This window comes from Oncorhynchus tshawytscha, linkage group LG14 (assembly GCF_018296145.1).
Source record: "Oncorhynchus tshawytscha isolate Ot180627B linkage group LG14, Otsh_v2.0, whole genome shotgun sequence".
NCBI lineage: Eukaryota > Metazoa > Chordata > Actinopteri > Salmoniformes > Salmonidae > Oncorhynchus > Oncorhynchus tshawytscha.
In genome coordinates, this window is record NC_056442.1 from 62,295,613 (window position 1) to 62,323,227 (window position 27,615).

A 27,615-nucleotide genomic window follows, 5' to 3' on the forward strand; every position below is an offset into this window, starting at 1 on the left:
CCGTAGATGAGTTGTGCTTCTTGTACTAGAGGAATTAACCCTAGATGAGTTGTGTTTCACAGAGGAATTAACTCTAGATGAGTTGTGCTTCATGTACTAGAGGAATTAACCCTAGATGAGTTAAGCTTCATGGAGGAATTAACCCTAGATGAGTTGTGCTGCATTGAGGAATGAATCCTAGATGAGTTTTGTTTCACAGAGGAATTAACCCTAGATGATTTGTGCTTCACAGAGGAAGTAACCATAGATGAGTTGTGCCTCATAGAGGAATTGACCCTAGATGAGTTGTGCTTTCTGTACTCAGGAAGTAACCCTAGATGAGCTGTGCTTCATAGAGGAATTAACCCTAGATGAATATTGCTGCATGGAGGAATTAACCCTAGATGAGTTGTGCTTCTTGTACTAGAGGAAGTAACCCTAGATGAGCTGTGCTTCATAGAGGAATTAACCTGAGATGAGTTGTTCTTCATAGAGGAATTAACCCTAGATGAGTTGTGCTTCATCGAGGAATGAATCCTAGATGAGTTTTGTTTCACAGAGGAATTAACCCTAGATGATTTGTGCTTTCTGTACTCAGGAAGTAACCCTAGATGATTTGTGCTTCATAGAGGAATTAACCCTAGATGAGTTTTGTTTCACAGAGTAATTAACCCTAGATGATTTGTGCTTTCTGTACTCAGGAAGTAACCCTAGATGATTTGTGCTTCATAGAGGAATTAACCCTAGATGAGTTGTGCTTCACAGAGGAATTAACCCTAGATGAGTTGTGCTTCATGGAGGAATTAACCCTAGATGAGTTGTGCTTCACAGAGGAATTAACCCTAGACGAGTTGTGCTTCATGGAGGAATTAACCCTAGACGAGTTGTGCTTCATAGAGGAATTACACCTAGATGAGTTACGTTTCACAGAGGAATTAACCCTTGATGAGTTGTGCTTCATGTACTAGAGGAATTAACCCAAGATGAGTTGTGTTCCATAGAGGAATTAACCTGAGATGAGTTGTTCTTCATAGAGGAATTAACCCTAGATGAGTTGTGTTCCATAGAGGAATTAACCTGAGATGAGTTGTTCTTCATAGAGGAATTAACCCTAGATGAGTTGTGCTTCATCGAGGAATGAATCCTAGATGAGTTTTGTTTCACAGAGGAATTAACCCTAGATGATTTGTGCTTCACAGAGGAAGTAACCCTAGCTGAGTTGTGCCTCATAGAGGAATTGACCCTAGATGAGTTGTGCTTTCTGTACTCAGGAAGTAACCCCAGATGAGCTGTGCTTCATAGAGGAATTAACCCTAGATGAATATTGCTTCATAGAGGAATTAACCCTAGATGAGTTGTGTTTCACAATGGAATTAACCCTAGATCAGTTGTGCTTCATGGAGGAATTAACCCTAGATGAGTTGTGTTTCAGAGGAATTAACCCTAGATGATTTGTGCTTCATATAGGAATTAACCCTAGATGAGTTGTGCTTCACAGAGGAATTAACCCTAGATGAGTTGTGCTTCATAGAAACACTCAAAGAATATGGCGGCCAAAATATGGTTGCCAATCAGAGACAACGATAATCACCTGCCTCTGATTGAGAACCGCTTCAGGGAACCATAGACTTTTCTAGACAACCCTACTAAGCCACAATCCCGATACCTACTGAAACCCCAAGACAAAACACACCACATAATAACCCCATGTCACACCCTGGCCTGACCAAAATAATAAAGAAAACACAAAATACTAAGACCAGGGCGTGACAGTAATATTGGGATGCAAACACAAAATGTAATACATTTCAACTCTATATCTGACATGGTACAGGTGTCTCCTGTTTTGTAAGCCCATAACCATGTGTGTGAAGTGTACACATTTGTTTTAAAGTAGATTTGTTTAAGACTACCAAGAATCACTCTGTATGACCCTGATTTAGCACACTGCAGTAAAAGGTTAGAGCTCTGTCAGCTGATTGATGTACTTAAATACAGAAGTGAACTATTATCTTCTGACAATACTATCATGCTGTTAGAAAGACTATGAAAGTACTATATGTCAATGATTCTTGATCTCTCGGGTCAGGTTGATAAAATGTCTTCCACCACTCATTCTCATGCACTAGCTTCCAAAGCCAATGTCAATGGTACTGATTAAAGGGTGAAGTGGTGTAATTGTCCATGTCAATCCCAATCCCATCATTTAAACCCAGCCAGCTCCATAGCGGGAGTCTCTAATAGCAGACTAGATCACATGGGGGATATGTTCCAAATGGCACAATATTCCCTATTTAGTGCACTACTTTAGACCAGGGCCCAAAGGGTTCATATTCCCTCTGCAGTCCACTACTTTAGACCAGGGCCCAAAGGGTTCATATTCCCTCTGTAGTCCACTACTTTAGACCAGGGCCAAAAGGGTTCCTATTCCCTCTGTAGTCCACCACTTTAGACCAGGACCCATAGGAAAAAGCATGCCATTTAGGAAAAAGGCAGGTGTAATAGCAGACCCCATAGGGCTCCAGTCAGAGTAAACAAAACCTTTTCTGGGCAGCACTTCTCCTGGGCTAAATCGCCAAGTCTCCTTACGTTCCACTATATTGCTCTCCCTCATCTCTATTTATTTATTTCTTACTTTTTTTCTCACTCTCTCTCTCTCTGTCTCCCTCACCCTCCGTCTCCCTCCCTACCTCACTGTCTCCCTCCCTGCCTTCCTCCCTCCCTCACTCTCTACCATCTCAAGTCTCTCCTTGGCTGCTCCGCTGTCACTGTTCACCCCTTGCCGGCTTTGATTGTCATGACCTCAATCAAAAGACAATTACCCAGGCGAGGGCAGCGCACAATTAGCCCCATCACTGGGAGATTGAGCACACCTGAATTAAACCAGGCACCTTTCACTGTGCTGAATATTATATGTGCCAGTCAGCTAGTCAGTCAGCCAGCCAGAGATGGGATGGGGGTTGGCGGGAGGTCGAAGGAGAGGAAGAAGGCATGAAATGTCTGAGATGCTTATGTATCCTTAAGGTAGGCTGAATGAAAAGAAACACTTCAAAGTCTGAGGAGGAAAGAGATATTGAGGGAAGGAGGGAGAGGAGGAGGGAGGGAGAGTAAAGGTTTAAGGCTGCACTTGACTGTCAATGTGCTGCAGTGGAATACATGACTGTCAATGTGCTGAAGTGGAATACATGACTGTCAATGTGCTGCAGTGGAATAAATGACTGTCAATGTGCTGCAGTGGAATACATGACTGTCAATGTGCTGCAGTGGATTACATGACTGTTAATGTGCTGCAGTGAAATACATGACTGTCAATGTGCTGCAGTGGAATAAATGACTGTCAATGTGCTGCAGTGGAATACATGACTGTCAATGTGCTGCAGTGGAATAAATGACTGTCAATGTGCTGCAGTGGAATACATGACTGTCAATGTGCTGCAGTGGAATAAATGACTGTCAATGTGCTGCAGTGGAATACATGACTGTCAATGTGCTGCAGTGGAATACATGACTGTCAATGTGCTGCAGTAGTAAATTGAATGGTGCAAGAGGAGAGGGCTGTGGTCTTACAGGCTCTTAACCAATTGTGCTATTGTATGTTTTTTTCACATTATTTGTAACTTATTTAGTACATAATGTTTCTGCCACCGTCTCTTATGACCGAAAAGAGCTTCTGGACATCAGAACAGCGATTATTCACCTCGTACTGGACAAAGATGTTTTCTTTAACGAGTCGGACGCAAAGGATTTACTTCAGACACCCAACATGGCCAACATCCCTGTCATTCGCAGGAGAAGGAGACAGAGATTTCAGAGACGTATGTCAGGGTGCCTTGTAAGGATCTGACCACGAGTGGGTAATCCTCTAATATCAGTCCTATTAGCCAACGTACAATCATTGGACAAGAAAATAGATTAGCTACAACCACGAATATCCTACCAAAGGACAATAAAAACTATAATATTTTATGTTTCACCGAGTCGTGGCTGAACGAAGAAATGGATCAAATACAGCTGGCGGGTTTTATGCTAAATCGGCAAGATAGAACAGCTGCCTCCGGAAAGACAAGGTGTGGGAGTCTGTATATATTTGTGTATATTTGTAAACAACAGCTGGTGCACGATATCTAAGGAAGTCTCAAGGTTTTGCTCGCCTGAGGTAGAGTATCTCATGATAAGCTGTAGACCACACTATCTACCTAGAGAGTTTTCAGCTGTATTTTTTATAGCTGTCTACATACCACCAGAGACTGATGCTGGCACTAAAACCACACTAAATGAGCTGTACACAGCCATAATTATTACTACATTTAACCTTTATTTAACTAGACAAGTCAGTGAAGAACAGATTCTTATTTACAATGACGGCCTAGGAACAGTGGGTTAACTGCCTTGTTCAAATCAAACTTTATTTGCCACATGTGCCAAATACAACAAGTGTAGACTTTACCGTGAAATGCTTACTTACAAGCCCTTAATCAACAGTGCAGTTCAAGAAGAAAAACATATTTACCAAGTAGGCTAAAATAAAAAGTAATAAGAAAAAGTAGCACAATAAGAATAACGAGGCTATATACAGGAGGCACCGGTACCGAGTCAGTGTGTAGGGCTACAGGCTAGTTGAGGTAATCTGTACATGTAGGTGGAGGCGTAGTGACTATGCATAGTTATCAAACTAGCATGACACAAGGCGAGTCCCAGATGCAGACACAGGAGGCAGATGGTTGGAGTTTAAGATGTTTAATCATCCCAAAGGAGTAGGCAGGAGAATAGTCGTGGACAGGCAAAAGGTCAAAACCAGATCAGAGTCCAGGAGGTGCAGAGTGGCAGACAGGCTCGAGGTCAAAGCAGGCAGAATGGTCAGGCAGGTGGGTACAGAATCCAGAACAAGCAAGGTTCAAAACCAGGAGGATTAGAAAAAGGAAAATAGCAAATACAGGAGTACGGGAAAAACACACTGGTTGACTTGGAAACATACAAGACGAACTGGCACAGAGAGACAGGAAACACAGGGATGAATACACCAGGGATAACAAGAGACACCTGGAGGGGGTGGAGACAATCACAAGGACAGGTGAAAAAGGACAGGTGACAGTACACCAGTACACCCCCCCTCCGCCCCCTAATCGTCCTACCTGGGCGCAAACAGTTGACGTCAGAAGTTTACATACACCTAAGCCAAATACATTTAAACTCAGTTTTTCACAATTACTGCGAAAAACTGAGAATTTTTTCTTTCAGCTTTTATTTCTTTCATCACATTCCCAGTGGGTCAGAAGTTTACATACACTCAATTAGTATTTGGTAGCATTGCCTTTAAATGATTTAACTTGGGTCAAACATTTCGGGTAGCCTTCCACAAGCTTCCCACAATAAGTTGGGTGAATTTTGGCCCATTCCTACTGACAGAGCTGGTGTAACTGAGTCAGGTTTGTAGGCCTCCTTGCTCACACATGCGGTTTCAATTCTGCCCACACATTTTCTATAGGATTGAGGTCAGGGCTTTGTGATGGCCACTCCAATACCTTGACTTTGTTGTCCTTAAGCCATTTTGCCACAACTTTGGAAGTATGCTTGGGGTCATTGTCCATTTGGAAGAGGCATTTGTCACCAAGCTTTAACTTCCTGACTGATGTCTTGAGATGTTGCTTCAATATATCCACATCACTTTCCTGCTTCATGATGCCATCTACTTTGTGAAGTGGACCAGATCCTCCTGTAGCAAAGCAACCCCCACAACATGATGCTCCTCCCCCCGTGCTTCACGGTTGGGATGATGTTCTTCTGCTTGCAAGTCTCCCCCTTTTCCTCCAAACAAAACAATGGTCATTATGGCCAAACAGTTCTATTTTTGCTTCATCAGATCAAAGGACATTTCTCCAAAAAGTACAATCTTTGACGCAATGTGCAGTTGCAAACCGTAGTCTGGCTTTTTTATGGAGGTTAATAAATGGCTGCTGTCCCTGTACAGGGATCAACATCAGGGGAAATTTCAGAGTGACAACTAATAGTACTCAAACTTTCATTAAAACACACATGCAGGGTACTCAATTAAAGCTACACTCGTTGTGAATCTAGCCAACATGTCAGATTTTTTAAATGCTTTTCGGCGAAAGCATGAGAAGCTATTATCTGATAGCATGCAACCCCCCGAAATACCTGAAGGGGACGTAAACAAAAGAATTAGCGTAGCCGGCGCTACACAAAACGCAGAAATAAAATATAAAACATTCATTACCTTTGACGAGCTTCTTTGTTGGCATTCCAATATGTCCCATAAACATCACAATTGGATCTTTTTTTCGATTAAATCCGTCCATGTATACCCAAAATGTCCATTTTTGAAGCCCGTCTGATCCAGGAAAAAACAGCTTTCCAAAACGCAACGTCATTTTTTTAAATTAAAAAAGTTGCCTATAATCTTTGACAAAACACTTCAAACTACTTTTGGAATCAAACTTTAGGTATTCGTAAACGGTAATAATCGATCAAATTGATCACGGGGCGATCTGTATTCAATAGCAGCAAGTCTTGAAATCATGTTCGATATTCTCTCTTTCATAACTTCCCCCGGTCTACCCGATGACACGAAGTGCCTATTCCTCATTTCACCAATTATTAACTTCAACCCAATTCCCAACACTGGCGACATCGTGTGGAAGCTGTAGGAACTGTAAACTGGGCGCTATCTATTTTCCCTTGCCATAGACCATTCAGAGAACTGGCGGAGGGATATTTGTTTTGTTTTTTGTGAACAGTTTTCCTTGGGGTTTGCCTGCCACACACGTTCTGTTACAGACACAGACATGATTTAACCAGTTTTAGAAACTTCAGAGTGTTTTCTATCCACACATACTAATCATATGCATATACTATATTCCTGGCATGAGTAGCAGGACGTTGAAATTGTGCGCGATTTTTAACAAAAAGCTGAAAAAATTCACACGCTCCAAAAGAGGTTTTAAGGAGCAGCGGCTTCTTCCTTGCTGACCTTTCAGGTTATGTCAATATAGGACTTTTTTAAAACTTGTATATAGATACTATTGTACCTGTTTCCTCCAGCATCTTCACAGGGTACTTTGCTGTTGTTCTGGAATTGATTTGCACATTGTGCACCAAAGTACGTTAATCTTCAAGAGACAGAACACGTCTCCTTCCTGAGCGGTATGATGGCTGCGTGGTCCATGGTGTTTATACATGCATACTATTATTTTTACAAATTAACGTGGTACCTTCAGGCATTTGGAAATTGCTCCCAAGGAAAAACCAGACTTGTGGAAATCTCCAATTTTCTATTTGAGGTCTTGGCTGATTTCTTTTGATTTTCCCATGATGTCAAGCAAAGAGGCACTGAGTTTGAAGGTAATCCTTGAAATACATCTACAGGTACACCTCCAATTGACTCCAATTATGTAAATGAGCCTATCAGAAGCTTCTAAAGCCATGACATCATTTTCTGGAATTTTCCAAGCTGTTTAAAGGCACAGTCAACTTCGTGTATGTAAACTTCTGACCCACTGGAATTGTAATACAGTGAATTATGAGTGAAATAATCTGTCTGTAAACAATTATTGGAAAAATGACTTGTGACATGCAAAGTAGATGTCCTAACCGACTTGCCAAAACTATAGTTTGTTAACAAGAAATTTGTGGAGTGGTTGAACAATGAGTTTTAATGACTTCAACCTAAGTGTATGTAAACTTCCGACTTCAACTGTACCTGGCTGACCGGGATGTCGGCGGTGAAAATCAGCGATGAGGGCCGGGTCCAGGATGTCTTTAGAAGGGACCCAGCACCTCTCCTCCGGGCCAAACCCTCCAAATCAACCAGGTATTGGAAACCGCTGCCTCGTGGTCGAACCCTCAGGAGGCGTCTCACCGTATACGCTGTCTGGCCATCGATGACCCGGAGGGGGAGGGATGGGCCTGGAAACAGAAGACAAAGGACTGTGTGAGACGGGCTTAATCCTAGACACATGGAAGGTAGGGTGAATATGGAGGGTACGGGGTAACACAAGATGGACAGCAGTGGAACTCAGAACTCTGGAGATAGGAAAAGGACCACTGAAAAGGGGAGACAGCTAGCGGGATTCTACCTTGAACCTGAGGGCCACTCTGTACCTCCTGGACTCCGCTGTTTATAAACTATAATAAACTACGCTGTTTATTTTCGCACGTTGGCCACCAAGAGTGCCTGGAATCCGGAGTCTCTCTTCAATACATATCTTCATGGATTATCCGAGGTGGTAAAAGATGAGCTAGTTGCAAGGTAATTGCCGGTGGATCTCGACTCCCTCATCGCCATAAACATAAAATTGATGGATGCTTAAGGGCACGCAGGAGTGAGAGGAGGTCTGGCCCCAGGCACACTCATTCACCCACTATGGCATGATCACCTTCGAAGGAATCAGGAAGTTCCCGAAAGTTCACGAAGGTAAGTTCGCCCGAACTCCCTCGTGAATTATCAACGAAGGGTGAGTTGGAATCTCCTGAGCCTATACAATTGGGAAGAGCTAGGTTATCGGTTGGGGAACACTCACGTAGGCTGAATTTCAACTGTTGTCTGTACTGTGGAGGGGCAGGACATTACATAGCTGCCTGCCCTGTTAGGAAACTCTTGTCTCTGGTGGGTACAAGTACTCCGGTGAGTCAGACTGGGAGTTCCCTAATTCCCTTCACCCGCACACCTTTCTTTGTGCTTGACCTTTTGCCTGTCCATGACCCTTCTCTTGCCTACTCCTTTTGGATTATTAAACATCTTAAACTCCAACCATCTGCCTCCTGTGTCTGCATCTGCATCTCACCTTGTGTCATGATTGTACGAACTGGCCATGACAGACCCAGCAAACTTGGACCAGCTTTGCCACGCTGTCTCCCTGCAGGGAGCCACCATTGGGAGGCATGAGGAGCTGTTACAGGACCTTCTGGAAGGGCTTCGTTCTCTGACAGAATGCCACGACCAAGGCAGATCTCGAGTGGAAAGCCATACCCTCTGGCCAATGCGGTAGCGGGAGCTGGCGATGGTCCTTTTGTATACGATTCCTGGAGTTGGCCTTGAGAATTGCCGATCTGGCTCTTCTCCAGGTACGTCGACAGTGGCGGACAAATATCTGGGCCGAGGGTTCGCTGACCTCCTGCTCTTGTACCAGGAAGAGTGGAGGCTGATACCCCATGGATCACTCGAAAGGAGAGAGTCCCGTGGCAGAACTGGAAGGGTGTTCCGGGCATACTCCACCCAGACCAGTTGTCAGCTCCAGGTAGTGGGTTTGGTTTGGTTGAGACCAGGCATCTTAAGGTGGTCTCCAGGTCCTGATTAGTTCGCTCTGACTGGCCGTTTGATTGGGGATGGAATCCGGAGGATAGACTGGTCAATGCTCCAATAAGGGTGCAGAACGCCTGGCAAAACTGAGATGAGAATTCAAATCAAATCAAATTTTATTTGTCACATACACATGGTTAGCAGATGTTAATGCGAGTGTAGCGAAATGCTTGTGCTTCTAGTTCCGACAATGCAGTAATAACGAGCAAGTAATCTAACTAACAATTCCAAAAAAAAATACTGTCATACACAGTGTAAGGGGATAAAGAATATGTACATAAGGATATATGAATGAGTGATGGTACAGAGCAGCATAGGCAAGATACAGTAGATGATATCGAGTACAGTATATACATATGAGATAAGTATGTAAACCAAGTGGCATAGTTAAAGTGGCTAGTGATACATGTATTACATAAGGATGCAGTCGATGATATAGAGTACAGTATCAACGTATGCATATGAGATGAACAATGTAGGGTAAGTAACATTATATAAGGTAGCATTGTTTAAAGTGGCTAGTGATATATTTACATCATTTCCCATCAATTCCCATGATTAAAGTGGCTGGAGTAGAGTCAGTGTCATTGACAGTGTGTTGGCAGTAGCCACTCAATGTTAGTGGTGGCTGTTTAACAGTCTGATGGCCTTGAGATAGAAGCTGTTTTTCAGTCTCTCGGTCCCAGCTTTGATGCACCTGTACTGACCTCGCCTTCTGGATGGCAGCGGGGTGAACAGGCAGTGGCTCGGGTGGTTGATGTCCTTGATGATCTTTATGGCCTTCCTGTAGCATCGGGTGGTGTAGGTGTCCTGGAGGGCAGGTAGTTTGCCCCCGGTGATGCGTTGTGCAGACCTCACTACCCTCTGGAGAGCCTTACGGTTGAGGGCGGTGCAGTTGCCATACCAGGCGGTGATACAGCCCGCCAGGATGCTCTCGATTGTGCATCTGTAGAAGTTTGTGAGTGCTTTTGGTGACAAGCCGAATTTCTTCAGCCTCCTGAGGTTGAAGAGGCGCTGCTGCGCCTTCCTCACGATGCTGTCTGTGTGAGTGGACCAATTCAGTTTGTCTGTGATGTGTATGCCGAGGAACTTAAAACTTGCTACCCTCTCCACTACTGTTCCATCGATGTGGATGGGGGTGTTCCCTCTGCTGTTTCCTGAAGTCCACAATCATCTCCTTAGTTTTGTTGACGTTGAGTGTGAGGTTATTTTCCTGACACCACACTCCGAGGGCCCTCACCTCCTCCCTGTAGGCCGTCTCGTCGTTGTTGGTAATCAAGCCTACCACTGTTGTGTCGTCCGCAAACTTGATGATTGAGTTGGAGGCGTGCATGGCCACGCAGTCGTGGGTGAACAGGGAGTACAGGAGAGGGCTCAGAACGCACCCTTGTGGGGCCCCAGTGTTGAGGATCAGCGGGGAGGAGATGTTGTTGCCTACCCTCACCACCTGGGGGCGGCCCGTCAGGAAGTCCAGTACCCAGTTGCACAGGGCGGGGTCGAGACCCAGGGTCTCGAGCTTGATGACGAGCTTGGAGGGTACTATGGTGTTTAATGCCGAGCTGTAGTCGATGAACAGCATTCTCACATAGGTATTCCTCTTGTCCAGATGGGTTAGGGCAGTGTGCAGTGTGGTTGAGATTGCATCGTCTGTGGACCTATTTGGGCGGTAAGCAAATTGGAGTGGGTCAAGGGTGTCAGGTAGGGTGGAGGTGATATGGTCCTTGACTAGTCTCTCAAAGCACTTCATGATGACGGATGTGAGTGCTACGGGGCGGTAGTCGTTTAGCTCAGTTACCTTAGCTTTCTTGGGAACAGGAACAATGGTGGCCCTCTTGAAGCATGTGGGAACAGCAGACTGGTATAGGGATTGATTGAATATGTCCGTAAACACACCGGCCAGCTGGTCTGCGCATGCTCTGAGGGCGCGGCTGGGGATGCTGTCTGGGCCTGCAGCCTTGCGAGGGTTAACACGTTTAAATGTCTTACTCACTTCGGCTGCAGTGAAGGAGAGACCGCATGTTTCCGTTGCAGGCCGTGTCAGTGGCACTGTATTGTCCTCAAAGCGGGCAAAAAGTTATTTAGTCTGCCTGGGAGCAAGACATCCTGGTCCGTGACTGGGCTGGGTTTCTTCCTGTAGTCCGTGATTGACTGTAGACCCTGCCACATACCTCTTGTGTCTGAGCCGTTGAATTGAGATTCTACTTTGTCTCTGTACTGGCGCTTAGCTTGTTTGATAGCCTTGCGGAGGGAATAGCTGCACTGTTTGTATTCAGCCATGTTACCAGACACCTTGCCCTGATTAAAAGCAGTGGTTCGTGCCTTCAGTTTCACACGAATGCTGCCATCAATCCACGGTTTCTGGTTAGGGAATGTTTTAATCGTTGCTATGGGAACGACATCTTCAACGCACGTTCTAATGAACTCGCACACAGGTCAGAAAGGACCCTGGTCAGAAACCATATCCACCGGGAGAGCATGGATCCGGAAGACGTGCTGCACCATGAGCTGGGCTGTTTCCTTGGCAGAGGGTAGTTTATGGAGAGGGTTGTAATGAGCGGCCTTAGAAAACCGATCCACCACTGTCAGAATGACGGTGTTGCCATCAGACAGGGGAAGCCTAGTGACAAAGTCCAGAGAGATATGGGACAAGGGATGATGAGCGACCGATAGTGGCTGAAGCAGGCGAGAAGGAGCATGCCGTAGAGTCTTGTTCTGGGCGCACACCGTGAGGATGGGTGCTGTTGTGAATCGATGCTTCAGGTCCACAAAGGCTTTGTTGACAGCAGAAGATAATTTGAACAGTACTTTGGGAGAAAAGAGTGCCGAGAGGGGGGCCGCCAGCGTGCTGTAACTCCAAATGAAATGGTGGTAGAAGTTTGCAAAACTAAGAAACCGTTGCAACTGCACCCTGGACGTAGGTTGAGGCCAATCCAGCACTGCTTTCACCTTTCCAGGATCCATCTGGACATTACCCTCAGCAATGACATATCAGAGAAAAGTCACACTTTTCGGCTTTCACAAACAGTTGGTTCTCCAAGAGGCGCTGAAGGACCTGCCTGACAAGAAGAGCATGTTCTTGGGCAGACCGGGAAAAAAACAGGATGTCGTCAAGGTAGACGAAAACAAAATGGTTGAGCATGTCCCGGAGCACATCGTTTATCAAAGCCTGAAAGACAGCGGGGGCGTTGGTGAGTCCAAACGGCATGACATGACACAGATAATGTCCACAAGCTGTGTTGTACACTCATCCCCTTCACGTGTCCGAACCAGGTGATAGGCATTCCGAAGGTCCAACTTGGAAAAAATGGTGGCCCCCTGGAGAGGTTCAAAAGCTGAGGAGAGGAGTGGTAATGGGTAACAATTTTTTACAGTAATATCATTCAGTCCCCGGTAGTCAATGCATGGACGCAGGGTCTTGTCCTTCTTCTCCACAAAAAAACCTGAACTGGCAGGAGATGCAGACGGACTGACAGCCCCAGTAGCCAGAGACTCCTCTATGTGCTCCTCCATGGCCTTGGTCTCCGGCACGGACAGAGAGCATAGCCGACCCCGAGGTAGTGTGGTGCCTGGGAGAAGATCTATGGCACAATCATAAGGACGGTGTGGGGGTAGGGAAGTTGCACGTGCCTTACTGAAAACTTCAAGTAGGTCATGGTACTCAGTGGGAATGACAGAAACATCCAAAGCCTTGCTGACGTCCTGAGGAAGATGTATTTGAATGGGCACAGTACAATGGGTGACTCCACCTAGTGAGCAGCCGTTCAGTGTCCTGGTATCCATGGGAACCGAGAGAGGATGAATGGGAATACCTAGCTCAGAAGCAATAGTAGCATCCATAAAATGAATCCGCCCCAGAGTCAATAAGCACTCGGAGAGACTTAGATTGGTCTCCCCACAGCACAAGCACAAAGAAAGGTGTGCGGGTGAAGGGAATTAGGGAACTCCCAGTCTGACTCACCGGAGTACTTGTACCCACCAGAGACAAGAGTTTCCTAACAGGGCAGGCAGCTATGTAATGTCCTGCCCCTCCACAGTACAGACAACAGTTGAAATTCAGCCTATGTGAGTGTTCCCCAACCGATAACCTAGCTCATCCCAATTGTATAGGCTCAGGAGATTCCAACTCACCCGTCGTTGATAATTCACGAGGGAGTTCGGGCGAACTTACCTTCGTGAACTTTCGGGAACTTCCTGATTCCTTCGAAGGTGATCATGCCATAGTGGGTGAATGAGTGTGCCCGGGGCCAGACCTCCTCTCACTCCTGCGTGCCCTTAAGCATCCATCAATTTTATGTTTAGGGCGATGAGGGAGTCGAGATCCACCTGCAATTCCCTTGCAACTAGCTCATCTTTTACCACCTCGGATAATCCATGAAGATATGTATTGAAGAGAGACTCCGGAATCCAGGCACTCTTGGTGGCCAACGTGCGAAAATAAACAGCGTAGTCTGCCACACTACGGGAGTTGTCGTAAATCAAGAGGTTTACTGGCCGCCTCTCTCCCGGATACTGGAGACTCGAATACCGTCCTCACCTCCGCCATGAATTCCTCCAGAAGAAAAAAGGGCGGATTGCTGCTCCCAAACAATAATATACGCTATCTTCGATCGGTCCGAAGGGAACGAAGACGGCTATCGCTCAAAAATAAGTGAGCACTGAGAAAGAAAACCCCGGCAGGTACCACGATTCTCCGAATATCACTCCGGAGGAGGTAAGCGGGGTTCTCGGGGAATCAGGGTAGGCTGTACCAACTCACCACTAAAATGAAAAAATACACTGGGAGGTTGGGGTCTCTCAGGGATGGCAGACAGCCAATGAGTTAACTCCTTAATTAGCTCCATAGTAGCATTGCACCCTTGGTCGTGGCGTTCTGTCAGAGAACGAAGCCTTTCCAGAAGGTCCTGTAACAGCTCCTCATGCCTCCCAATGGTGGCTCCCTGCAGGGAGACAGCGTGGCAAAGCTGGTCCAAGTTTGCTGGGTCTGTCATGGCCAGTTCGTACAATCATGACACAAGGTGAGATGCAGATGCAGACACAGGAGGCAGATGGTTGGAGTTTAAGATGTTTAATAATCCAAAAGGAGTAGGCAAGAGAAGGGTCATGGACAGGCAAAAGGTCAAATCCAGTTCAGAGTCCAGGAGGTACAGAGTGGCCCTCAGGTTCAAGGTCAAGGCAGGCAGAATGGTCTGGCAGGCAGGTACAGAGTCCAGAACAGGCAAAGGTCAAAACCAGGAGGACTAGAACAATGAGAATAGCAAAGGCAGGAGTATGGGAAAAAACACTGGTTGACAGTCTAATGGCTTGGGGGTAGAAGCTGTTGAGGAGCCTTTTGGTCCTAGATTTGGTACTCCGGTACCACTTGCTGTGCGGTCGCAGAGAAAACAGTCTATAACTTGGGTGACTGGAGCTCTGGGAATTTTATTTCCTCTGACACCATCTATTATATAGGTCATGGATGGCAGGAAGCTTGGCCCTAGTGATGTACTGGACCGTTCGCACTACCCTCTGTAGCACCTTACGGTCAGATGCCGAGCAGTTGCCATACCAGGTGGTGATGCAACCGGTCAGGATGCTCTTGATGGTGCCGCTGTATATAGCCTCCACATTGACTCTGTACCGGTACCCCCCGTATATAGCCACCACATTGACATTGTACCGGAATCCCTGTATATAGCCTCCACATTGACTCTGTACCGTAACACCCTGTATATAGCCTCCACATTGAGTCTGTACCGTAATACCCTGTATATAGCCTCCACATTGACTCTGTACCGGAATCCCTGTATAAAGCCTCCACATCGAGTCTGTACCGTAATACCCTGTATACAGCCTCCTCATTGACTCTGTACCGGTACCCCCTGTATATAACCTAAACATTGACTCTGTACCGGTAACCCCTGTATATAGCCTCCACATTGACTCTGTACCGGTACCCCCTGTATATAGCCTCCACATTGACTCTGTACCGGTACCCCCTGTATATAGCCTCCACATTGACTCTGTACCGTAATACCCTGTATATAGCCTCCACATTGACTCTGTACCGGTACCCCCTGTATATAGCCTCCACATTGACTCTGTACCGGTACCCCTGTATATAGCCTCCACATTGACTCTGTCTGTCTGTCTGTCTGTCTGTCTGTCTGTCTGTCTGTCTGTCTGTCTGTCTGGCAGGCAGGCAGGCAGGCAGGCAGGCAGGCAGGCAGGCAGGCAGGCTGTCTCTAGTTGCGTCTCTTCTTGTAAGTCACATGCATTGTCTTAAAGAAAAACAAGGAATTGAAAATGTGTAAGTTTTGTTCAGTTCATTCCCCTCCCCCTCACCCTCCTTCTCCTATTCTCAAAGACAAGGTTAATCATAGAGAAGGTCTTCTCAAAGAAAAGGTTTATTGCAGACAAGGTCTTCTCACAGAAAGGCACATTTCAAAAAGTGAGGCAGTATTTTAACACCTGTCCTGTCAGACTGCTGAGCGCTTCAGTGGTCCACACATCAACACTGAGACCAAGTCCATTCAGTGGTCCACACAGCAACACTGAGACCAAGTCCATTCAGTGGTCCTCTCTGACACGCATCAACACTGAGACCAAGTCCATTCAGTGGTCCACACATCAACACTGAGACCAAGTCCATTTAGTGGTCCTCTCTGACACACATCAACACTGAGACCAAGTCCATTCAGTGGTCCACACATCAACACTGAGACCAAGTCCATTCAGTGGTCCACACATCAACACTGAGACCAAGTCCATTCAGTGGTCCACACATCAACACTGAGACCAAGTCCATTCAGTGGTCCACACATCAACACTGAGACCAAGTCCATTCAGTGGTCCTCTCTGACACACATCAACACTGAGACCAAGTCCATTCAGTGGTCCTCTCTGACACACATCAACACTGAGACCAAGTCCATTCCGTGGTCCACACATCAACACTGAGACCAAGTCCATTCAGTGGTCCACACATCAACACTGAGACCAAGTCCATTTAGTGGTCCTCTCTGACACACATCAACACTGAGACCAAGTCCATTCAGTGGTCCACACATCAACACTGAGACCAAGTCCATTCAGTGGTCCACACATCAACACTGAGACCAAGTCCATTCAGTGGTCCACACATCAACACTGAGACCAATTCAGTCCATTCAGTGGTCCACACATCAACACTGAGACCAAGTCCATTCAGTGGTCCACACATCAACACTGAGACCAAGTCCATTCAGTGGTCCATTGAGACCAAGTGTGGTCCATACATCAACACTGAGACCAAGTCCATTCAGTGGTCCACACATCAACACTGAGACCAAGTCCATTCAGTGGTCCTCTCTGACACACATCAACACTGAGACCAAGTCCATTCCGTGGTCCACACATCAACACTGAGACCAAGTCCATTTAGTGGTCCTCTCTGACACACATCAACACTGAGACCAAGTCCATTTAGTGGTCCTCACATCAACACTGAGACCAAGTCCATTCAGTGGTCCTCTCTGACACACATCAACACTGAGACCAAGTCCATTCAGTGGTCCTCTCTGACACACATCAACACTGAGACCAAGTCCATTCAGTGGTCCAACACTGAGACCAAGTCCATTCAGTGGTCTCTGACACAACACTGAGACAAGTCCATTCAGTGGTCTGAGACCACCAGTCCATTCAGTGGTCCTCTTCTGACACACATCAACACTGAGACCAAGTCCATTCAGTGGTCCAACACTCCAAGTCCATTCACTCAACACTGAGACCAAGTCCATTTAGTGGTCCTCTGACACATCAACACTGAGACCAAGTCCATTTAGTGGTCCTCTCTGACACACATCAACACTGAGACCAAGTCCATTTAGTGGTCCTCTCTGACACACATCAACACTGAGACCAAGTCCATTCAGTGGTCCACACATCAACACTGAGACCAAGTCCATTCAGTGGTCCTCTCTGACACACATCAACACTGAGACCAAGTCCATTCCGTGGTCCACACATCAACACTGAGACCAAGTCCATTTAGTGGTCCTCTCTGATTTTACACATCAACACTGAGACCACACAGCAACACTGAGACCAAGTCCATTCAGTGGTCCTCTCAACACTGACACCATTCAGTGGTCAACACTGAGACCAAGTCCATTCAGTGGTCCACACATCAACACTGAGACCAAGTCCATTTAGTGGTCCTCTCTGACACACATCAACACTGAGACCAAGTCCATTCAGTGGTCCACACATCAACACTGAGACCAAGTCCATTCAGTGGTCCACACATCAACACTGAGACCAAGTCCATTCAGTGGTCCACACATCAACACTGAGACCAAGTCCATTCAGTGGTCCACACATCAACACTGAGACCAAGTCCATTTAGTGGTCCTCTCTGACACACATCAACACTGAGACCAAGTCCATTCAGTGGTCCACACATCAACACTGAGACCAAGTCCATTCAGTGGTCCACACATCAACACTGAGACCAAGTCCATTCAGTGGTCCACACATCAACACTGAGACCAAGTCCATTCAGTGGTCCACACATCAACACTGAGACCAAGTCCATTCAGTGGTCCTCTCTGACACACATCAACACTGAGACCAAGTCCATTCCGTGGTCCACACATCAACACTGAGACCAAGTCCATTCAGTGGTCCACACATCAACACTGAGACCAAGTCCATTCAGTGGTCCACACATCAACACTGAGACCAAGTCCATTCAGTGGTCCACACATCAACACTGAGACCAAGTCCATTTAGTGGTCCATCTCTGGTCACACATCAACACTGAGACCAAGTCCATTCAGTGGTCCATTCACTGGACCAAGTCACATCAACACTGAGACCAAGTCCATTCAGTGGTCCACACATCAACACTGAGACCAAGTCCATTCAGTGGTCCACACATCAACACTGAGACCAAGTCCATTCAGTGGTCCACACACATCAACACTGAGACCAAGTCCATTCAGTGGTCCTCTCACACAACACTGAGACACATTCAAACACTGAGACCAAGTCCATTCAGTGGTCCACACATCAACACTGAGACCAAGTCCATTCAGTGGTCCACACATCAACACTGAGACCAAGTCCATTTAGTGGTCCTCTCTGACACACATCAACACTGAGACCAAGTCCATTTAGTGGTCCTCACATCAACACTGAGACCAAGTCCATTCAGTGGTCCACACATCAACACTGAGACCAAGTCCATTCAGTGGTCCACACATCAACACTGAGACCAAGTCCATTCAGTGGTCCACACATCAACACTGAGACCAAGTCCATTCAGTGGTCCATACATCAACACTGAGACCAAGTCCATTCAGTGGTCCACACATCAACACTGAGACCAAGTCCATTCAGTGGTCCACACATCAACACTGAGACCAAGTCCATTTAGTGGTCCTCTCAACACTGAGACACATTCAGTCAACACTGAGACCAAGTCCATTCAGTGGTCCACACATCAACACTGAGACCAAGTCCATTCAGTGGTCCACACATCAACACTGAGACCAAGTCCATTCAGTGGTCCACACATCAACACTGAGACCAAGTCCATTCAGTGGTCCACACATCAACACTGAGACCAAGTCCATTCAGTGGTCCACACATCAACACTGAGACCAAGTCCATTCAGTGGTCCTCTCTGACACACATCAACACTGAGACCAAGTCCATTCCGTGGTCCACACATCAACACTGAGACCAAGTCCATTTAGTGGTCCTCTCTGACACACATCAACACTGAGACCAAGTCCATTTAGTGGTCCTCACATCAACACTGAGACCAAGTCCATTCAGTGGTCCTCTCTGACACACATCAACACTGAGACCAAGTCCATTCAGTGGTCCTCTCTGACACACATCAACACTGAGACCAAGTCCATTCAGTGGTCCTCTCTGACACACATCAACACTGAGACCAAGTCCATTCAGTGGTCCTCTCTGACACACATCAACACTGAGACCAAGTCCATTTAGTGGTCCTCTCTGACACACATCAACACTGAGACCAAGTCCATTCAGTGGTCCACACATCAACACTGAGACCAAGTCCATTTAGTGGTCCTCTCCAAGTCCATTTAGTGGTCCTCTCTGACACACATCAACACTGAGACCAAGTCCATTTAGTGGTCCAAGTCCATTCAGTGGTCACACATCAACACTGAGACCAAGTCCATTCAGTGGTCCACACATCAACACTGAGACCAAGTCCATTCAGTGGTCCACACATCAACACTGAGACCAAGTCCATTCAGTGGTCCACACATCAACACTGAGACCAAGTCCATTCAGTGGTCCACACATCAACACTGAGACCAAGTCCATTCAGTGGTCCTCCAAGTCCATTTAGTCTGACACACATCAACACTGAGACCAAGTCCATTTCAGTGGTCCAAGTCCATTCAGTGGTCACACATCAACACTGAGACCAAGTCCATTCAGTGGTCACACATCAACACTGAGACCAAGTCCATTCAGTGGTCCTCTCTGACACACATCAACACTGAGACCAAGTCCATTCCGTGGTCCACACATCAACACTGAGACCAAGTCCATTTAGTGGTCCTCTCTGACACACATCAACACTGAGACCAAGTCCATTTAGTGGTCCTCACATCAACACTGAGACCAAGTCCATTCAGTGGTCCACACATCAACTCTGAGACCAAGTCCATTTAGTGGTCCTCTCTGACACACATCAACACTGAGACCAAGTCCATTCAGTGGTCCACACATCAACACTGAGACCAAGTCCATTCAGTGGTCCACACATCAACACTGAGACAAGTCACAGTGGTCAACACACATCAACACTGAGACCAAGTCCATTCAGTGGTCCACACACACATCAACACTGAGACCAAGTCCATTCAGTGGTCCACACATCAACACTGAGACCAAGTCCATTCAGTGGTCCACACATCAACACTGAGACCAAGTCCATTCAGTGGTCCACACATCAACACTGAGACCAAGTCCATTCAGTGGTCCACACATCAACACTGAGACCAAGTCCATTCAGTGGTCCACACATCAACACTGAGACAAGTCCATTCAGTGGTCCACATCAACACTGAGACCAAGTCCATTCAGTGGTCCACACATCAACACTGAGACCAAGTCCATTCAGTGGTCCACACATCAACACTGAGACCAAGTCCATTTAGTGGTCCTCTCTGACACACATCAACACTGAGACCAAGTCCATTCAGTGGTCCACACATCAACACTGAGACCAAGTCCATTCAGTGGTCCACACATCAACACTGAGACCAAGTCCATTTAGTGGTCCTCTCTGACACACATCAACACTGAGACCAAGTCCATTCAGTGGTCCACACATCAACACTGAGACCAAGTCCATTTAGTGGTCCTCTCTGACACACATCAACACTGAGACCAAGTCCATTCAGTGGTCCACACATCAACACTGAGACCAAGTCCATTCAGTGGTCCACACATCAACACTGAGACCAAGTCCATTCAGTGGTCCACACATCAACACTGAGACCAAGTCCATTCAGTGGTCCACACATTCAGTGGTCCACACATCAACACTGAGACCAAGTCCATTTAGTGGTCCTCTCTGACACACATCAACACTGAGACCAAGTCCATTCAGTGGTCCACACATCAACACTGAGACCAAGTCCATTCAGTGGTCCACACATCAACACTGAGACCAAGTCCATTCAGTGGTCCACATCAACACTGAGACCAAGTGGTCCATACATCAACACTGAGACCAAGTCCATTCAGTGGTCCACACATCAACACTGAGACCAAGTCCATTCAGTGGTCCACACATCAACACTGAGACCAAGTCCATTCAGTGGTCCACACATCAACACTGAGACCAAGTCCATTCAGTGGTCCTCTCTGACACACATCAACACTGAGACCAAGTCCATTCAGTGGTCCACACATCAACACTGAGACCAAGTCCATTCAGTGGTCCACACATCAACACTGAGACCAAGTCCATTCAGTGGTCCACACATCAACACTGAGACCAAGTCCATTCAGTGGTCCACACATCAACACTGAGACCAAGTCCATTCAGTGGTCCACACATCAACACTGAGACCAAGTCCATTCAGTGGTCCACACATCAACACTGAGACCAAGTCCATTCAGTGGTCCTCTCTGACACGTATCAACTCAGACCAAGTCTCTCTGATTGCTAGTGACACACTGTGACTCGCTGCCACGGCAAACAATAGCGGGCCAACGAGAAAAAAACACCATATCACTGCAGGCCAAATTAGTTTTTAATTATGGATTTTCAGAGGGCTGCTCACTCTTCTCCCGCTCCCCGGTAATGTGTTCTTGTCAAGCTATTCCCCAGGATCAAGCAGGGAGGGTGTCAATTCATTTGGATATCAGCTCCACGAAAGGAAGCCAGGCCCGGAATTACATTGACCTGAGCCAGAAGCGGCTGCTAAGGGAACACAAACCACCAAGAGCCTGTTTGAATGTTTGAAAGGTAACATTAAAAATGATTAATCTACCTATTTCTCACCCAGCCACAGCCAGCCTCATGTTCTCACACAGGTAGTTGGAGCTCTGCTAAAACAGTTAGGATGTAAATTCACTCAGAAAAGGAAAGAGATTTTTCAAATGTAGAATAAACGTCAATTAATAATTAGAAGCCAAGTCTGAAGAAAGTGAAATCATACCTGCCAGACAAAACTTGAAGCAAGTTGGTATGACATGTGTAGAGTATAAGGCATTTCTATTCCTCATACAGCAATAGTGAAATATAACAGGAATGGTAAGGTGGGATAGGATGTGTGTCTATAGCCTTTATCAATGGTGAAATATAACAGGAATGGTAAGGTGGGATAGGATGTGTGTCTATAGCCTTTATCAATGGTGAAATATAACAGGAATGGTAAGGTGGGATAGGATGTGTGGCTATAGCCTTTATCAATGGTGAAATAGAACAGGAATGGTAAGGTGGGATAGGATGTGTGGCTATTGCCTTTATCAATGGTGAAATAGAACAGTAATGGTAAGGTGGGATAGGATGTGTGGCTATAACCTTTATCAATGGTGAAATAGAACAGTAATGGTAAGGTGGGATAGGATGTGTGTCTATAGCCTTTATCAATTGTGAAATAGAACAGGAATGGTAAGGTGGGATAGGATGTGTGGCTAAAACCTTCATCAGAATTTCAGGACAGCATCTGTGTTGAATGTGCCATATCATTTAATCTGAACCAGTAAAGCATTAGAGAGCAGCTTGATAGTGTATCTACTACTGGCAGAGACATCTGCTTGTAACATCAGTACTGAGCAGTGTGGCTTTTAACCGTTTAAAACCGGAGAAAAGATGAAATGAGAGAAAACACAGCATGATACCCTGGCTGGCTAACGAGTATTTCTACTGTCTACTACTACTACTGATACAAATGTCTACTAATGTCTACTACTGATACTGCAGTCTACTACTGCTACTACAGTCTACTACTGCTACTACTGTCTTCTACTGTCTACTACTGACACTACTCATACAAATGTCTACTATGGAAGTCATAGTACTGATATTAATGTCTACTGCTGACACTACTGTCTTCTACTGATACTACTGTCTACTACTGATACTACTGTCTACTACTGATACTACTGTCTACGACTATTTACTACTACTGATACTACTGTCTACGAGTATCTACCACTGATACTACTGATACTACTGTCTACTACTGATACCACTGTCTACTACTTTCTACTACTGACACTACTGATACTACTGTCTACAACTACAACTGTCTACCTGACTGTCTACTACTGATTGTCTACTACTACTACTGTCTACTAGTATCTACCACTGATACTACTGTCTACTACTGATACTACTGTCTACTACAGTCTACTGCTATATACTACTGATACTACTGTGTACAACTTATACTACAACTGTCTACTGCTGATATTACTGTCTACTACTGATACAACTGTCTACAACTGTCTACTACTGATCTACTGTCTACTAATACGGATACTACTGTCTACTAGTATCTACCACTGATACTACTGAAACTACTGTCTACTACTGATACCACTGTCTGCTACTGATACCACTGTTTGCTACTATCTACTAATGATACTACTGTCTACTACTGATACTACTGTCTACAACTGATACTACTGAAACTACAGTCTACTACTGATACTATTGTCTACAACTGATACTACTGTCTACAACTGTCTACTGCTGATATTACTGTCTACTACTATCTACTACCGATACTACACTCTACTATTAATACTATTGATACTACAATCTACTACTAATACTACTATCTACTACTGATACTACTAATACTACAATCGACTACTAATACTACTGTCTACTACTGATACTACTGTCTACTGCTGATACTACTAATACTACTGATGTTACAATCTACTACTAATACTACTGTCTACTACTGATACTACCCTCTACTGCTGATACAACTGTTTACTGCTGATATTACTGTCTACTACTGAAGTCATACTTCTGATATTTCTGTCTACTGCTGATACTACTGTCTACTACTGATACAACTGATACTACTGTCTACTGCTGATACTACTATCTATTACTGACACTACTCGTACTACTGTCTACTATTGAAGTTATATGATTGTTAGTACTGTCTACTGCTGATACTACTGTGTACTACTGATACTACTGTCTACTACTGATACTACTGTCTACTGCTGATACTACTGTCTACTGCTGATACTACTGTCTAAAACTATTTACTACTACTGTAACTACTGTCTACTATTATCTACCACTGGTACTTCTGATACTACTGTCTACTACTGATACTACTGTCTACTACTGATACTACGGATACTACTGACACTACTGTCAACAACTGATACTACTGATACTACTGTCTGTCTGATACTACTGCTACTACTGTCTTCAACTGTCTACTACTGATACTACTGTCTACTACTGATACTACTGTCTACAACTGTCTACTGCTGATAGTAGTATATTGTAGTAGACAGTACTATCTACTACTAATACAACTGTCTACAACTGTCTACTACTGATACTACAATCTACTACTAATACTACTGTCTACTACTGTCTACTACTGATACTACAATCGACTACTAATACTACAATCTACTACTATTGTCTACTACTGATACTACCCTCTACTGCTGATACAACTGTTTACTGCTGATATGAATGTCTACTACTGAAGTCATACTGCTGATATTTCTGTCTACTGCTGATTCTACTGTCTACTACTGATACAGTTGTCTACTACTGATACTACAGTCTACTACTGATATGACTATCTACTACTGACACTACTCATACTACTGTCTACTACTGAAGTCATATTACTGATATTACTGTCTACTGTTGATACTACTATCTACTGCTGATACTACTGTCTACTACTGATACTACTGTCTACTACTATTTACTACTACTGTCTACTATTATCTACCACTGATACTACTAATACTACTGTCTACAACAGATACTACTGTCTACTACTGATACTACAATCTAATACTACTGATACTACAATCTCCTACTAAGGTTACTGTCTACTACTGATACTACTGATAGTAATGTCTACTACTGTCTACTGCAATCTACTACTAATACTGCTGTCTACCACTGATACTACCCTCTACCACTGATACTATACTACTGCTGATACAACTGTTTACTGCTGATACTACTTTCTACTGCTGATACTACTGTCTACTACTGATACTACCGATACTACTGATACTATTGTCTATTACTGATACTAAGGTCTACTACTGAGCCTACTGTCTACTGCATATACTACTAATACTACTGTCTATGACTAGCTTCTGCTGATACTACTATCTGCTACTTATACTACTGCCTACTACTGAAGTCATACTACTGATATTACTTTCTACTGCTACTACTGATACTACAGTCTACTACTGGTACTACCAGTAGTACTGATACTACAGTCTACTACTGGTACTACTGATACTACAGTCTACTACAATCTATGACTAATACTACTGAAACTACTGTCTACTGCTGATACTACTGTCTACTACTGATACTACTGTCTACTGCTGATACTATTGTCTACTACTAGCTACTGCTGATACTACTGTCAACTACAGTCTACTCCTGATACAACTGCCTACTACTGATACTGTCTACTATTGTCTACTGCTGATACTACTGTCTACTGCCTGTGACTGGAACGAATTGCAAAAATCGCTGAAGTTGGAGACTTCTATCTCCCTCACCAACTTCAAACATCTGCTATCTGAGCAGCTAACCGATCGCTGCAACTGTACATAGTCTATTGGTAAATAGCCCACCCAATTTGACCTACCTCATCCCCATACTGTTTATATTTATTTACTTTTCTGCTCTTTTGCACACCAATATCTCTACCTGTACATGACTATCTGATCATTTATCACAATTATTCGCCTACCTCCTCATGCCTTTTGCACACACTGTATATGGACTCTTTTTTTTTTTTTTTCCTACTGTGTTTTTGACTTGCTAATTGTTTACTCCATGTGTAACTCTGTGTTGTCTGTTCACACTGCTATGCTTTATCTTGGCCAGGTCGCAGTTGTAAATGAGAACTTGTTCTCAACTAGCCTACCTGGTTTAATAAAGGTGAAATAAAAAATAAAAATAAAAATTCATTCCACACTGTTCTTTTCTCTCTGATCAATTTATTTTATTTTCTTTCAGCCTGTTAGGGAGACTGAATACAGTTTAAAACTCCTGTCTCATCGGCCTGTTAGGGAGACTGAATACAGTTTAAAACTCCTGTCTCATCGGCCTGTTAGGGAGACTGAATACAGTTTAAAACTCCCGTCCCATATGCCCTAAATCCTCTAAATAAAATCAAGACAAGCAATTTAGCTGTTCAAATAAATGATTAGGCATCCATGAAGTTGTATCCAGGCCCCAGCCTAAACTTTCTCTGGAGGGGAGAAATCTAAATGAGGAGAACCAGGCTGATGTGATTGCTTGGGGCCATATTGAGCTTTTTACATGATCTGGTGATAGAATGAATAGAACATGGTATTAATGTTTTACAGCACGATATGACAAGGACATCTTTACATCCTAAGATGCAGAGATGGTTTCAGAAAGTTTTTATTTTTCTAATACAGCCTGTCTGGAGTGCCTAAAGGGTTTGCTCTTTGTTTATCATGTTGGTTCCATTTCAGCAGGCAAGCTCAATCCTGTACAGTTAAAGCATATGAAATAAAACTATTTGAACCCAGGTACTGTCTAGATATCAAGAATACTATCTGACATGTAATGGTTGAACACAATCAGAACCTATTCCATCCCATCATCCACTGGCAAAATCATAGATGTACCTCCTCTCCCAGTGCCCAACTTTGTCAATTGTCTATGATACGGTCAAGAATCCAAAAGCCTTTCTTTAAGCCATACCTAACCTGCTATAGCCTGCCTCCCTTGCTATCGATTGGGCGAATGATATGAGAATTCAGCTGCGTAGCTATGGCAGCACCCACTGTGCTGAGGGGTATTGATTTTAGTTCAAGCTGACGTAAAAATGAAGAACACAGAGACCATGTACCTGTTTCTGACAGCTTGTATCACCAATTTGAGATAACAGATGAATCTACCCAAGTGCTTATTCTCTTATGTGACGCAGACCTGACCCTAATCACTGAAGTAGAACAACTGATCTCAATGCTTTATTCAAATGGCAAAATTACAGATGTAGTATGGAAATTGAGATAACTGACCAATCCAAGACAAATGTAATTACAGTACTTAGAAAGATATGTTAACAAATTGTCCTCTGCAATATGAGGATTTCCGAACGGTAACAGTTGGTCACTAGCTACAGAAACATACATCTGAAACCTCTGTATCTGAGGATGATATCTCCACATGAAAAACAGCTTGGTGGATCAATTCAATGTCTAATACTCATTACATTTCAACCCTGCTCTTTCTCAAATAGAAGCATCCTGGATGGCAGGGAAAGTGTTTATATTGATGAGGAGGCTCCTGTTACACATAATGTGAGCCATGGATTACTCACAGCTGCACCCCAAATGGCACCCTATTCCCTATCTAGTGCACTACTTTAGACCATAGTTCTGGTGCCATTTGGGAAGTGATCATGTGTACTCAGCCACGGCACTGAGACGGACGGCAACAGTGCCCAGCCTCGTCCTTCTGCCAAGTCCTCGCTCACTGCCCTGCCCTGTCCTGCCTGCCCTACCCTGCCTTCTCAAGCCACCCCAGAGCCAGAGCAGCTATCTAGCTGGCTTCAGATGAGAAGAAA

The 27,615-nt window shown here is 44.9% G+C and overlaps 1 protein-coding gene across 1 annotated transcript in view; it reads right to left on the minus strand.

Moving 5' to 3' along the window:
- LOC112267339 (contactin-5-like) overlaps positions 1 to 27,615 on the minus strand; it is a 271,228-nt gene that overhangs the window by 182,162 nt on the left and 61,451 nt on the right. The window contains exon 2 of the mRNA XM_042296592.1: positions 7,697 to 7,902. The gene's annotated coding sequence lies outside the window, so the exon portion shown is untranslated. The remainder of the gene's footprint in view (positions 1 to 7,696; positions 7,903 to 27,615) is intronic.